The sequence below is a fragment of the Hyla sarda genome, unplaced genomic scaffold (genome assembly GCF_029499605.1).
Source record: "Hyla sarda isolate aHylSar1 unplaced genomic scaffold, aHylSar1.hap1 scaffold_894, whole genome shotgun sequence".
Taxonomy (NCBI): domain Eukaryota; kingdom Metazoa; phylum Chordata; class Amphibia; order Anura; family Hylidae; genus Hyla; species Hyla sarda.
This window is the reverse complement of record NW_026610923.1, coordinates 49,095-63,602: the sequence shown is the minus strand read 5'-3', so window position 1 is coordinate 63,602 and position 14,508 is coordinate 49,095. Positions and strand designations below refer to the sequence as shown.

Genomic DNA, 14,508 nt, shown 5'->3' with positions numbered 1-14,508 from the left:
GGTGCTGCTGCTGCTTCTGCTGCTTCTGCTTCTGCTTGTGTCTGGCCCTGTTGGAGCGTCCAGGCACAGGACTTCTGCTGCTGCTGACTAAATGGCCTCCTTAATTGGATCATTTGAGTAGCCAGCACACCTGTGCAGGTAGGGCATGACATGATAGGCAGCTGCCTTGATAGCGGGTGGGTGCTGAATGTTCCTAATTGACAAAATAAGATTAATGCTTATGAAGAAATATAAAATCTCATCCCTTCCCCAATATCGCGCCCACACCCCTACCCTTAATTCCCTGGTTGAACGTGATGGACATATGTCTTTTTTCGACCGTACTAACTATGTAACTATGTAACATAACATGGGGGGGGGGGGGGGGGGTCTCCTGGCTGTTCACACAGGTTGTGTCATTGCTGTACATTGACCATGCATTGCTTCTGTGGTATTGCAAAGGCAAAGACAAATGCTTCCAGCCATCCATTGCACTAATGGATTGGTCATCAGCTGGCTGTCTATGTCCGCATCAATATAGACCAAAGTACAGAGGGTTAGGCTATGCTATTGTGCACCTACCTGATTGCATCAGAAGGTGCGAGGCCCTTGCTAAATTCTGTGCACAGACTTTGAGATCTATGCTTTAGACTGTATCTAAACCTGCTCCAACATGTGACTGACATTCTGGCCTACTTTCAGCCGATGCGACTTGTCTGTCGCTGAACAGTCGCTTTTTATGTATTCAGCACCTATGTATAATGTTGTAAAAATGCTCTAGAAGCTAAAGTCGCAGAAATGTCACACATATTTGGCCTGCAACTTTCTGTGCGACAAATTCAGACAGGAAAAATCAGTATAAATCCTTAGAAAATTATCCCCCAGTGTCTCCATCTGCTGGCGGTATTGAAATAAGCATTGCTGCACTGATGGGGGTATGCATTAGACGAAAAAAAAGAAGAATAATACGCCCAGAAAAGAGGCGAAAAGGAGAAAAACGTAAAAAAACGTGAAAAAAAGTAAGAGGAAGAGAAGGGAAAAAAAGGTGGAAAATGGGTTTAAAAGTGATTTCGGCGGAGAAAATATATATATATATATATATATATATATATATATATATATATATATATGCGCACACACACACATAGATATAAAACGTATTCTCCGTTGAGATATTGCAGCCGCTGCTGTGTCCAGGCCCAGGAGCCTTAGCACTGTGCTGTGATGTCACTCAATACCACTGACATCACTAGGGTAAACAACATCTCTCCTTTGCTGTGTATGTGACTATGGGATGCTGTTTGGTGATGTCGTCTATTACGGCCTTCATAGAAGGGCAACAGGGAGATTGTTGCATCCATCTTGAACCCTCAGAACTACAGTGCTATGATGTCACTCACTTCGCACAGGCCTTGCAGAGTGTAAACAACAACAACCCAGCTTTGTTGTGTATGTAACCAAAGGGATTTGTGATGTCACCTAGAACCTTCACAGCAGCGACAGCTTTATGAGGAGCATCAGCACTGCTCTGCCTGAGCAGAACCATCACCGCCATAGGTTGTCAAATAACCCGGATTTAACCCACACAGGTAAGTCCCAATGGGGTGCAGGCATGTCCTCTATGCTTACAGCTTCCCGTGGGTGTTGGTTTGATACCGTTTGGGGACAGCCAAGGAGGCAATCTGCAGGCAACAAAGGTAGGTGTGTGCTTGTGTGTGTGTTTCCTATGCAGATCCTAAGCCCAGTGTCACATGCAAGTAGGAGGAGTAAGAAGGGTTCCTGGCAAATCCGGGTTATGGATTGCATTTAAAAAGGCCCCGTGGGAGTGCAATGGGGCCCCTGTCTTGCTGCTTAGCAATAATGTATGGGTTTAGGTTCTGCTGTGTGTACTGGTGGTTGACTGCCCCCCAGCCCAGAGTGTGCATGGAAAATTGTCTGGCAGCCTCCCTGACAGCAAGCAGTGATAGTGCCCATGAGGGGACCTTGTTGGGCCCGCCCCTTTCACGGTTATCGCTTCTCGGCCTTTTTGGCTAAGATCAAGTGTAGTATCTGTTCTTATCAGTTTAATATCTGATACGTCCCCTATCTGGGGACCATATATTAAATGGATTTTTGAGAACGGGGGCCGATTTCGAAGCTTGCTTCCGTCGCCCTATGCATTGACCCGATATGGCAGTATCTTCGGGTACAGTGCACCACCCCCTTACAGGGTTAAAAAGAAAGATTCCTACTTTCATTGCTACCTGCTTGCTGGCTAGCCAGCTAGCCAGCCCTGTGGGCCTTGCTGCTGCTGCAGCCAAAAAAACAAAAGGTGGTGCTGCTGCTGCTTCTGCTGCTTCTGCTTCTGCTTGTGTCTGGCCCCTGTTGGAGCGTCCAGGCACAGGACTTCTGCTGCTGCTGACTAAATGGCCTCCTTAATTGGATCATTTGAGTAGCCAGCACACCTGTGCAGGTAGGGCATGACATGATAGGCAGCTGCCTTGATAGCGGTGTGGGTGCTGAATGTTCCTAATTGACAAAATAAGATTTAATGCTTATGAAGAAATATAAAATCTCATCCCTTCCCCAATATCGCGCCACAACCCCTACCCCTTAATTCCCTGGTTGAACGTGATGGACATATGTCTTTTTTCGACCGTACTAACTATGTAACTATGTAACATAACATGGGGGGGGGGGGGGGGGGGGGGTCTCCTGGCTGTTCACACAGGTGTGTCATTGCTGTACATTGACCATGCATTGCTTCTGTGGTATTGCAAAGGCAAAGACAAATGCTTCCAGCCATCCATTGCACTAATGGATTTGGTCATCAGCTGGCTGTCTATGTCCCGCATCAATATAGACCAAAGTACAGAGGGTTAGGCTATGCTATTGTGCACCTACCTGATGCATCAGAAGGTGCGAGGCCCTTGCTAAATTCTGTGCACAGACTTTGAGATCTATGCTTTAGACTGTATCTAAACCTGCTCCAACATGGACTGACATTCTGGCCCTACTTTCAGCCGATGCGACTTGTCTGTCGCTGAACAGTCGCTTTTTATGTATTCAGCACCTATGTATAAGTGTTGTAAAAATGCTCTAGAAGCTAAAGTCGCAGAAATGTCACACATATTTGGCCCTGCAACTTTCTGTGCGACAAATTCAGACTGGAAAAATCAGTATAAATCCTTAGAAAATTATCCCCCCAGTGTCTCCATCTGCTGGCGGGGTATTGAATAAGCATTGCTGCACTGATGGGGTATGCATTAGACGAAAAAAAGAAGAAAAAGAAGAATAATACGCCCAGAAAAGAGGCGAAAAGGAGAAAAACGTAAAAAAACGTGAAAAAAAAAGTAGAGGAAGAGAAGGGAAAAAAAGGTGGAAATGGGTTTAAAAGTGATTTCGGCGGAGGAAATATATATATATATATATATATATATATATATATATATATATATATGCGCACACACTATATATATATATGCGCACACACACACATAGATATAAACGTATTCTCCGTTGAGATATTGCAGCCGCTGCTGTGTCCAGGCCCAGGAGCCTTAGCACTGTGCTGTGATGTCACTCAATACCACTGACATCACTAGGTGTAAACAACATCTCTCCTTTGCTGTGTATGTGACTATGGAGCTGTTTGGTGATGTCGTCTATTACGGCCTTCATAGAAGCAACAGGAGATTGTTGCATCCATCTTGAACCCTCAGAACTACAGTGCTATGATGTCACTCACTTCCACAGGCCTTGCAGAGTGTAAACAACAACAACCCAGCTTTGTTGTGTATGTAACCAAAGGGATTTGTGATGTCACCTAGAACCTTCACAGCAGCGACAGCTTTATGAGGAGCATCAGCACTGCTCTGCCTGAGCAGAACCATCACCGCCATAGGTTGTCAAATAACCCGGATTTAACCCACACAGGTAAGTCCAATGGGGTGCAGGCATGTCCTCTATGCTTACAGCTTCCCGTGGGTGTTGGTTTGATACCGTTTGGGGACAGCCAAGGAGGCATCTGCAGGCAACAAAGGTAGGTGTGTGCTTGTGTGTGTGTTTCCTATGCAGATCCTAAGCCCAGTGTCACATGCAAGTAGGAGGAGTAAGAAGGGTTCCTGGCAAATCCGGGTTATGGATTGCATTTAAAAAGGCCCCGTGGGAGTGCAATGGGCCCCTGTCTTGCTGCTTAGCAATAATGGTATGGGTTTAGGTTCTGCTGTGTGTACTGGTGGTTGACTGCCCCCCAGCCCAGAGTGTGCATGGAAAATTGTCTGGCAGCCTCCCTGACAGCAAGCAGTGATAGTGCCCATGAAGGGGACCTTGTTGGGCCCGCCCCTTTCACGGTTATCGCTTCTCGGCCTTTTGGCTAAGATCAAGTGTAGTATCTGTTCTTATCAGTTTAATATCTGATACGTCCCCTATCTGGGGACCATATATTAAATGGATTTTTGAGAACGGGGGCCGATTTCGAAGCTTGCTTCCGTCGCCCTATGCATTGACCCGATATGGCAGTATCTTCGGGTACAGTGCACCACCCCCTTACAGGGTTAAAAAGAAAGATTCCTACTTTCATTGCTACCTGCTTGCTGGCTAGCCAGCTAGCCAGCCCTGTGGGCCTTGCTGCTGCTGCAGCCAAAAAACAAAAGGTGGTGCTGCTGCTGCTTCTGCTGCTTCTGCTTCTGCTTGTGTCTGGCCCCTGTTGGAGCGTCCAGGCACAGGACTTCTGCTGCTGCTGACTAAATGGCCTCCTTAATTGGATCATTTGAGTAGCCAGCACACCTGTGCAGGTAGGGCATGACATGATAGGCAGCTGCCTTGATAGCGGGTGGGTGCTGAATGTTCCTAATTGACAAAATAAGATTAATGCTTATGAAGAAATATAAAATCTCATCCCTTCCCCAATATCGCGCCACACCCCTACCCCTTAATTCCCTGGTTGAACGTGATGGACATATGTCTTTTTTCGACCGTACTAACTATGTAACTATGTAACATAACATGGGGGGGGGGGGGGGGGGTCTCCTGGCTGTTCACACAGGTGTGTCATTGCTGTACATTGACCATGCATTGCTTCTGTGGTATTGCAAAGGCAAAGACAAATGCTTCCAGCCATCCATTGCACTAATGGATTGGTCATCAGCTGGCTGTCTATGTCCCGCATCAATATAGACCAAAGTACAGAGGGTTAGGCTATGCTATTGTGCACCTACCTGATGCATCAGAAGGTGCGAGGCCCTTGCTAAATTCTGTGCACAGACTTTGAGATCTATGCTTTAGACTGTATCTAAACCTGCTCCAACATGGACTGACATTCTGGCCTACTTTCAGCCGATGCGACTTGTCTGTCGCTGAACAGTCGCTTTTTATGTATTCAGCACCTATGTATAATGTTGTAAAAATGCTCTAGAAGCTAAAGTCGCAGAAATGTCACACATATTTGGCCTGCAACTTTCTGTGCGACAAATTCAGACAGGAAAAATCAGTATAAATCCTTAGAAAATTATCCCCCAGTGTCTCCATCTGCTGGCGGTATTGAATAAGCATTGCTGCACTGATGGGGTATGCATTAGACGAAAAAAAAGAAGAAAAAGAAGAATAATACGCCCAGAAAAGAGGCGAAAAGGAGAAAAACGTAAAAAAACGTGAAAAAAAAGTAAGAGGAAGAGAAGGGAAAAAAAGGTGGAAATGGGTTTAAAAGTGATTTCGGCGGAGAAATATATATATATATATATATATATATATATATATATATATATATATATATGCGCACACACACACATAGATATAAACGTATTCTCCGTTGAGATATTGCAGCCGCTGCTGTGTCCAGGCCCAGGAGCCTTAGCACTGTGCTGTGATGTCACTCAATACCACTGACATCACTAGGTGTAAACAACATCTCTCCTTTGCTGTGTATGTGACTATGGAGCTGTTTGGTGATGTCGTCTATTACGGCCTTCATAGAAGCAACAGGAGATTGTTGCATCCATCTTGAACCCTCAGAACTACAGTGCTATGATGTCACTCACTTCCACAGGCCTTGCAGAGTGTAAACAACAACAACCCAGCTTTGTTGTGTATGTAACCAAAGGGATTTGTGATGTCACCTAGAACCTTCACAGCAGCGACAGCTTTATGAGGAGCATCAGCACTGCTCTGCCTGAGCAGAACCATCACCGCCATAGGTTGTCAAATAACCCGGATTTAACCCACACAGGTAAGTCCAATGGGGTGCAGGCATGTCCTCTATGCTTACAGCTTCCCGTGGGTGTTGGTTTGATACCGTTTGGGGACAGCCAAGGAGGCATCTGCAGGCAACAAAGGTAGGTGTGTGCTTGTGTGTGTGTTTCCTATGCAGATCCTAAGCCCAGTGTCACATGCAAGTAGGAGGAGTAAGAAGGGTTCCTGGCAAATCCGGGTTATGGATTGCATTTAAAAAGGCCCCGTGGGAGTGCAATGGGCCCCTGTCTTGCTGCTTAGCAATAATGGTAGTTTAGGTTCTGCTGTGTGTACTGGTGGTTGACTGCCCCCCAGCCCAGAGTGTGCATGGAAAATTGTCTGGCAGCCTCCCTGACAGCAAGCAGTGATAGTGCCCATGAAGGGGACCTTGTTGGGCCCGCCCCTTTCACGGTTATCGCTTCTCGGCCTTTTGGCTAAGATCAAGTGTAGTATCTGTTCTTATCAGTTTAATATCTGATACGTCCCCTATCTGGGGACCATATATTAAATGGATTTTTGAGAACGGGGGCCGATTTCGAAGCTTGCTTCCGTCGCCCTATGCATTGACCCGATATGGCAGTATCTTCGGGTACAGTGCACCACCCCCTTACAGGGTTAAAAAGAAAGATTCCTACTTTCATTGCTACCTGCTTGCTGGCTAGCCAGCTAGCCAGCCCTGTGGGCCTTGCTGCTGCTGCAGCCAAAAAACAAAAGGTGGTGCTGCTGCTGCTTCTGCTGCTTCTGCTTCTGCTTGTGTCTGGCCCCTGTTGGAGCGTCCATGGCACAGGACTTCTGCTGCTGCTGACTAAATGGCCTCCTTAATTGGATCATTTGAGTAGCCAGCACACCTGTGCAGGTAGGGCATGACATGATAGGCAGCTGCCTTGATAGCGGGTGGGTGCTGAATGTTCCTAATTGACAAAATAAGATTAATGCTTATGAAGAAATATAAAATCTCATCCCTTCCCCAATATCGCGCCACACCCCTACCCCTTAATTCCCTGGTTGAACGTGATGGACATATGTCTTTTTTCGACCGTACTAACTATGTAACTATGTAACATAACATGGGGGGGGGGGGGGGGGTCTCCTGGCTGTTCACACAGGTGTGTCATTGCTGTACATTGACCATGCATTGCTTCTGTGGTATTGCAAAGGCAAAGACAAATGCTTCCAGCCATCCATTGCACTAATGGATTGGTCATCAGCTGGCTGTCTATGTCCCGCATCAATATAGACCAAAGTACAGAGGGTTAGGCTATGCTATTGTGCACCTACCTGATGCATCAGAAGGTGCGAGGCCCTTGCTAAATTCTGTGCACAGACTTTGAGATCTATGCTTTAGACTGTATCTAAACCTGCTCCAACATGGACTGACATTCTGGCCTACTTTCAGCCGATGCGACTTGTCTGTCGCTGAACAGTCGCTTTTTATGTATTCAGCACCTATGTATAATGTTGTAAAAATGCTCTAGAAGCTAAAGTCGCAGAAATGTCACACATATTTGGCCTGCAACTTTCTGTGCGACAAATTCAGACAGGAAAAATCAGTATAAATCCTTAGAAAATTATCCCCCAGTGTCTCCATCTGCTGGCGGTATTGAATAAGCATTGCTGCACTGATGGGGTATGCATTAGACGAAAAAAAAGAAGAAAAAGAAGAATAATACGCCCAGAAAAGAGGCGAAAAGGAGAAAAACGTAAAAAAACGTGAAAAAAAAGTAAGAGGAAGAGAAGGGAAAAAAAGGTGGAAATGGGTTTAAAAGTGATTTCGGCGGAGAAATATATATATATATATATATATATATATATATATATATATATATATGCGCACACACACACATAGATATAAACGTATTCTCCGTTGAGATATTGCAGCCGCTGCTGTGTCCAGGCCCAGGAGCCTTAGCACTGTGCTGTGATGTCACTCAATACCACTGACATCACTAGGTGTAAACAACATCTCTCCTTTGCTGTGTATGTGACTATGGAGCTGTTTGGTGATGTCGTCTATTACGGCCTTCATAGAAGCAACAGGAGATTGTTGCATCCATCTTGAACCCTCAGAACTACAGTGCTATGATGTCACTCACTTCCACAGGCCTTGCAGAGTGTAAACAACAACAACCCAGCTTTGTTGTGTATGTAACCAAAGGGATTTGTGATGTCACCTAGAACCTTCACAGCAGCGACAGCTTTATGAGGAGCATCAGCACTGCTCTGCCTGAGCAGAACCATCACCGCCATAGGTTGTCAAATAACCCGGATTTAACCCACACAGGTAAGTCCAATGGGGTGCAGGCATGTCCTCTATGCTTACAGCTTCCCGTGGGTGTTGGTTTGATACCGTTTGGGGACAGCCAAGGAGGCATCTGCAGGCAACAAAGGTAGGTGTGTGCTTGTGTGTGTGTTTCCTATGCAGATCCTAAGCCCAGTGTCACATGCAAGTAGGAGGAGTAAGAAGGGTTCCTGGCAAATCCGGGTTATGGATTGCATTTAAAAAGGCCCCGTGGGAGTGCAATGGGCCCCTGTCTTGCTGCTTAGCAATAATGGTATGGGTTTAGGTTCTGCTGTGTGTACTGGTGGTTGACTGCCCCCCAGCCCAGAGTGTGCATGGAAAATTGTCTGGCAGCCTCCCTGACAGCAAGCAGTGATAGTGCCCATGAAGGGGACCTTGTTGGGCCCGCCCCTTTCACGGTTATCGCTTCTCGGCCTTTTGGCTAAGATCAAGTGTAGTATCTGTTCTTATCAGTTTAATATCTGATACGTCCCCTATCTGGGGACCATATATTAAATGGATTTTTGAGAACGGGGGCCGATTTCGAAGCTTGCTTCCGTCGCCCTATGCATTGACCCGATATGGCAGTATCTTCGGGTACAGTGCACCACCCCCTTACAGGGTTAAAAAGAAAGATTCCTACTTTCATTGCTACCTGCTTGCTGGCTAGCCAGCTAGCCAGCCCTGTGGGCCTTGCTGCTGCTGCAGCCAAAAAACAAAAGGTGGTGCTGCTGCTGCTTCTGCTGCTTCTGCTTCTGCTTGTGTCTGGCCCCTGTTGGAGCGTCCAGGCACAGGACTTCTGCTGCTGCTGACTAAATGGCCTCCTTAATTGGATCATTTGAGTAGCCAGCACACCTGTGCAGGTAGGGCATGACATGATAGGCAGCTGCCTTGATAGCGGGTGGGTGCTGAATGTTCCTAATTGACAAAATAAGATTAATGCTTATGAAGAAATATAAAATCTCATCCCTTCCCCAATATCGCGCCACACCCCTACCCCTTAATTCCCTGGTTGAACGTGATGGACATATGTCTTTTTTCGACCGTACTAACTATGTAACTATGTAACATAACATGGGGGGGGGGGGGGGGGGGGGGTCTCCTGGCTGTTCACACAGGTGTGTCATTGCTGTACATTGACCATGCATTGCTTCTGTGGTATTGCAAAGGCAAAGACAAATGCTTCCAGCCATCCATTGCACTAATGGATTGGTCATCAGCTGGCTGTCTATGTCCCGCATCAATATAGACCAAAGTACAGAGGGTTAGGCTATGCTATTGTGCACCTACCTGATGCATCAGAAGGTGCGAGGCCCTTGCTAAATTCTGTGCACAGACTTTGAGATCTATGCTTTAGACTGTATCTAAACCTGCTCCAACATGGACTGACATTCTGGCCTACTTTCAGCCGATGCGACTTGTCTGTCGCTGAACAGTCGCTTTTTATGTATTCAGCACCTATGTATAATGTTGTAAAAATGCTCTAGAAGCTAAAGTCGCAGAAATGTCACACATATTTGGCCTGCAACTTTCTGTGCGACAAATTCAGACAGGAAAAATCAGTATAAATCCTTAGAAAATTATCCCCCAGTGTCTCCATCTGCTGGCGGTATTGAATAAGCATTGCTGCACTGATGGGGTATGCATTAGACGAAAAAAAAGAAGAAAAAGAAGAATAATACGCCCAGAAAAGAGGCGAAAAGGAGAAAAACGTAAAAAAACGTGAAAAAAAAGTAAGAGGAAGAGAAGGGAAAAAAAGGTGGAAATGGGTTTAAAAGTGATTTCGGCGGAGAAATATATATATATATATATATATATATATATATATATATATATATATATGCGCACACACACACATAGATATAAACGTATTCTCCGTTGAGATATTGCAGCCGCTGCTGTGTCCAGGCCCAGGAGCCTTAGCACTGTGCTGTGATGTCACTCAATACCACTGACATCACTAGGTGTAAACAACATCTCTCCTTTGCTGTGTATGTGACTATGGAGCTGTTTGGTGATGTCGTCTATTACGGCCTTCATAGAAGCAACAGGAGATTGTTGCATCCATCTTGAACCCTCAGAACTACAGTGCTATGATGTCACTCACTTCCACAGGCCTTGCAGAGTGTAAACAACAACAACCCAGCTTTGTTGTGTATGTAACCATAGGGATTTGTGATGTCACCTAGAACCTTCACAGCAGCGACAGCTTTATGAGGAGCATCAGCACTGCTCTGCCTGAGCAGAACCATCACCGCCATAGGTTGTCAAATAACCCGGATTTAACCCACACAGGTAAGTCCAATGGGGTGCAGGCATGTCCTCTATGCTTACAGCTTCCCGTGGGTGTTGGTTTGATACCGTTTGGGGACAGCCAAGGAGGCATCTGCAGGCAACAAAGGTAGGTGTGTGCTTGTGTGTGTGTTTCCTATGCAGATCCTAAGCCCAGTGTCACATGCAAGTAGGAGGAGTAAGAAGGGTTCCTGGCAAATCCGGGTTATGGATTTCATTTAAAAAGGCCCCGTGGGAGTGCAATGGGCCCCTGTCTTGCTGCTTAGCAATAATGGTATGGGTTTAGGTTCTGCTGTGTGTACTGGTGGTTGACTGCCCCCCAGCCCAGAGTGTGCATGGAAAATTGTCTGGCAGCCTCCCTGACAGCAAGCAGTGATAGTGCCCATGAAGGGGACCTTGTTGGGCCCGCCCCTTTCACGGTTATCGCTTCTCGGCCTTTTGGCTAAGATCAAGTGTAGTATCTGTTCTTATCAGTTTAATATCTGATACGTCCCCTATCTGGGGACCATATATTAAATGGATTTTTGAGAACGGGGGCCGATTTCGAAGCTTGCTTCCGTCGCCCTATGCATTGACCCGATATGGCAGTATCTTCGGGTACAGTGCACCACCCCCTTACAGGGTTAAAAAGAAAGATTCCTACTTTCATTGCTACCTGCTTGCTGGCTAGCCAGCTAGCCAGCCCTGTGGGCCTTGCTGCTGCTGCAGCCAAAAAACAAAAGGTGGTGCTGCTGCTGCTTCTGCTGCTTCTGCTTCTGCTTGTGTCTGGCCCCTGTTGGAGCGTCCAGGCACAGGACTTCTGCTGCTGCTGACTAAATGGCCTCCTTAATTGGATCATTTGAGTAGCCAGCACACCTGTGCAGGTAGGGCATGACATGATAGGCAGCTGCCTTGATAGCGGGTGGGTGCTGAATGTTCCTAATTGACAAAATAAGATTAATGCTTATGAAGAAATATAAAATCTCATCCCTTCCCCAATATCGCGCCACACCCCTACCCCTTAATTCCCTGGTTGAACGTGATGGACATATGTCTTTTTTCGACCGTACTAACTATGTAACTATGTAACATAACATGGGGGGGGGGGGGGGGGGGGTCTCCTGGCTGTTCACACAGGTGTGTCATTGCTGTACATTGACCATGCATTGCTTCTGTGGTATTGCAAAGGCAAAGACAAATGCTTCCAGCCATCCATTGCACTAATGGATTGGTCATCAGCTGGCTGTCTATGTCCCGCATCAATATAGACCAAAGTACAGAGGGTTAGGCTATGCTATTGTGCACCTACCTGATGCATCAGAAGGTGCGAGGCCCTTGCTAAATTCTGTGCACAGACTTTGAGATCTATGCTTTAGACTGTATCTAAACCTGCTCCAACATGGACTGACATTCTGGCCTACTTTCAGCCGATGCGACTTGTCTGTCGCTGAACAGTCGCTTTTTATGTATTCAGCACCTATGTATAATGTTGTAAAAATGCTCTAGAAGCTAAAGTCGCAGAAATGTCACACATATTTGGCCTGCAACTTTCTGTGCGACAAATTCAGACAGGAAAAATCAGTATAAATCCTTAGAAAATTATCCCCCAGTGTCTCCATCTGCTGGCGGTATTGAATAAGCATTGCTGCACTGATGGGGTATGCATTAGACGAAAAAAAAGAAGAAAAAGAAGAATAATACGCCCAGAAAAGAGGCGAAAAGGAGAAAAACGTAAAAAAACGTGAAAAAAAAGTAAGAGGAAGAGAAGGGAAAAAAAGGTGGAAATGGGTTTAAAAGTGATTTCGGCGGAGAAATATATATATATATATATATATATATATATATATATATATATATATATGCGCACACACACACATAGATATAAACGTATTCTCCGTTGAGATATTGCAGCCGCTGCTGTGTCCAGGCCCAGGAGCCTTAGCACTGTGCTGTGATGTCACTCAATACCACTGACATCACTAGGTGTAAACAACATCTCTCCTTTGCTGTGTATGTGACTATGGAGCTGTTTGGTGATGTCGTCTATTACGGCCTTCATAGAAGCAACAGGAGATTGTTGCATCCATCTTGAACCCTCAGAACTACAGTGCTATGATGTCACTCACTTCCACAGGCCTTGCAGAGTGTAAACAACAACAACCCAGCTTTGTTGTGTATGTAACCAAAGGGATTTGTGATGTCACCTAGAACCTTCACAGCAGCGACAGCTTTATGAGGAGCATCAGCACTGCTCTGCCTGAGCAGAACCATCACCGCCATAGGTTGTCAAATAACCCGGATTTAACCCACACAGGTAAGTCCAATGGGGTGCAGGCATGTCCTCTATGCTTACAGCTTCCCGTGGGTGTTGGTTTGATACCGTTTGGGGACAGCCAAGGAGGCATCTGCAGGCAACAAAGGTAGGTGTGTGCTTGTGTGTGTGTTTCCTATGCAGATCCTAAGCCCAGTGTCACATGCAAGTAGGAGGAGTAAGAAGGGTTCCTGGCAAATCCGGGTTATGGATTGCATTTAAAAAGGCCCCGTGGGAGTGCAATGGGCCCCTGTCTTGCTGCTTAGCAATAATGGTATGGGTTTAGGTTCTGCTGTGTGTACTGGTGGTTGACTGCCCCCCAGCCCAGAGTGTGCATGGAAAATTGTCTGGCAGCCTCCCTGACAGCAAGCAGTGATAGTGCCCATGAAGGGGACCTTGTTGGGCCCGCCCCTTTCACGGTTATCGCTTCTCGGCCTTTTGGCTAAGATCAAGTGTAGTATCTGTTCTTATCAGTTTAATATCTGATACGTCCCCTATCTGGGGACCATATATTAAATGGATTTTTGAGAACGGGGGCCGATTTCGAAGCTTGCTTCCGTCGCCCTATGCATTGACCCGATATGGCAGTATCTTCGGGTACAGTGCACCACCCCCTTACAGGGTTAAAAAGAAAGATTCCTACTTTCATTGCTACCTGCTTGCTGGCTAGCCAGCTAGCCAGCCCTGTGGGCCTTGCTGCTGCTGCAGCCAAAAAACAAAAGGTGGTGCTGCTGCTGCTGCTTCTGCTTCTGCTTGTGTCTGGCCCCTGTTGGAGCGTCCAGGCACAGGACTTCTGCTGCTGCTGACTAAATGGCCTCCTTAATTGGATCATTTGAGTAGCCAGCACACCTGTGCAGGTAGGGCATGACATGATAGGCAGCTGCCTTGATAGCGGGTGGGTGCTGAATGTTCCTAAAATAAGATTAATGCTTATGAAGAAATATAAAATCTCATCCCTTCCCCAATATCGCGCCACACCCCTACCCCTTAATTCCCTGGTTGAACGTGATGGACATATGTCTTTTTTCGACCGTACTAACTATGTAACTATGTAACATAACATGGGGGGGGGGGGGGGGGGGGGTCTCCTGGCTGTTCACACAGGTGTGTCATTGCTGTACATTGACCATGCATTGCTTCTGTGGTATTGCAAAGGCAAAGACAAATGCTTCCAGCCATCCATTGCACTAATGGATTGGTCATCAGCTGGCTGTCTATGTCCCGCATCAATATAGACCAAAGTACAGAGGGTTAGGCTATGCTATTGTGCACCTACCTGATGCATCAGAAGGTGCGAGGCCCTTGCTAAATTCTGTGCACAGACTTTGAGATCTATGCTTTAGACTGTATCTAAACCTGCTCCAACATGGACTGACATTCTGGCCTACTTTCAGCCGATGCGACTTGTCTGTCGCTGAACAGTCGCTTTTTATGTATTCAGCACCTATGTATAATGTTGTAA

General features: G+C 46.3%; 6 non-coding genes across 6 annotated transcripts; all 6 read left to right on the top strand.

Moving 5' to 3' along the window:
- Positions 1–1,988: 1,988 nt before the first annotated feature.
- On the top strand, positions 1,989–2,180 carry LOC130348948 (U2 spliceosomal RNA). Its single transcript, XR_008886411.1, has one exon. It is a non-coding gene; the product is annotated as a U2 spliceosomal RNA (small nuclear RNA).
- Positions 2,181–4,313: 2,133 nt separating this feature from the next.
- On the top strand, positions 4,314–4,504 carry LOC130348922 (U2 spliceosomal RNA). The gene has a single exon (XR_008886388.1). It is a non-coding gene; the product is annotated as a U2 spliceosomal RNA (small nuclear RNA).
- Positions 4,505–6,600: 2,096 nt separating this feature from the next.
- LOC130348921 (U2 spliceosomal RNA) lies at positions 6,601–6,791 on the top strand. Its single transcript, XR_008886387.1, has one exon. It is a non-coding gene; the product is annotated as a U2 spliceosomal RNA (small nuclear RNA).
- A 2,095-nt stretch (positions 6,792–8,886) lies between these two features.
- LOC130348920 (U2 spliceosomal RNA) lies at positions 8,887–9,077 on the top strand. Its single transcript, XR_008886386.1, has one exon. It is a non-coding gene; the product is annotated as a U2 spliceosomal RNA (small nuclear RNA).
- A 2,101-nt stretch (positions 9,078–11,178) lies between these two features.
- LOC130348919 (U2 spliceosomal RNA) lies at positions 11,179–11,369 on the top strand. The gene has a single exon (XR_008886385.1). It is a non-coding gene; the product is annotated as a U2 spliceosomal RNA (small nuclear RNA).
- A 2,099-nt stretch (positions 11,370–13,468) lies between these two features.
- LOC130348917 (U2 spliceosomal RNA) lies at positions 13,469–13,659 on the top strand. Its single transcript, XR_008886384.1, has one exon. It is a non-coding gene; the product is annotated as a U2 spliceosomal RNA (small nuclear RNA).
- Positions 13,660–14,508: the final 849 nt, after the last annotated feature.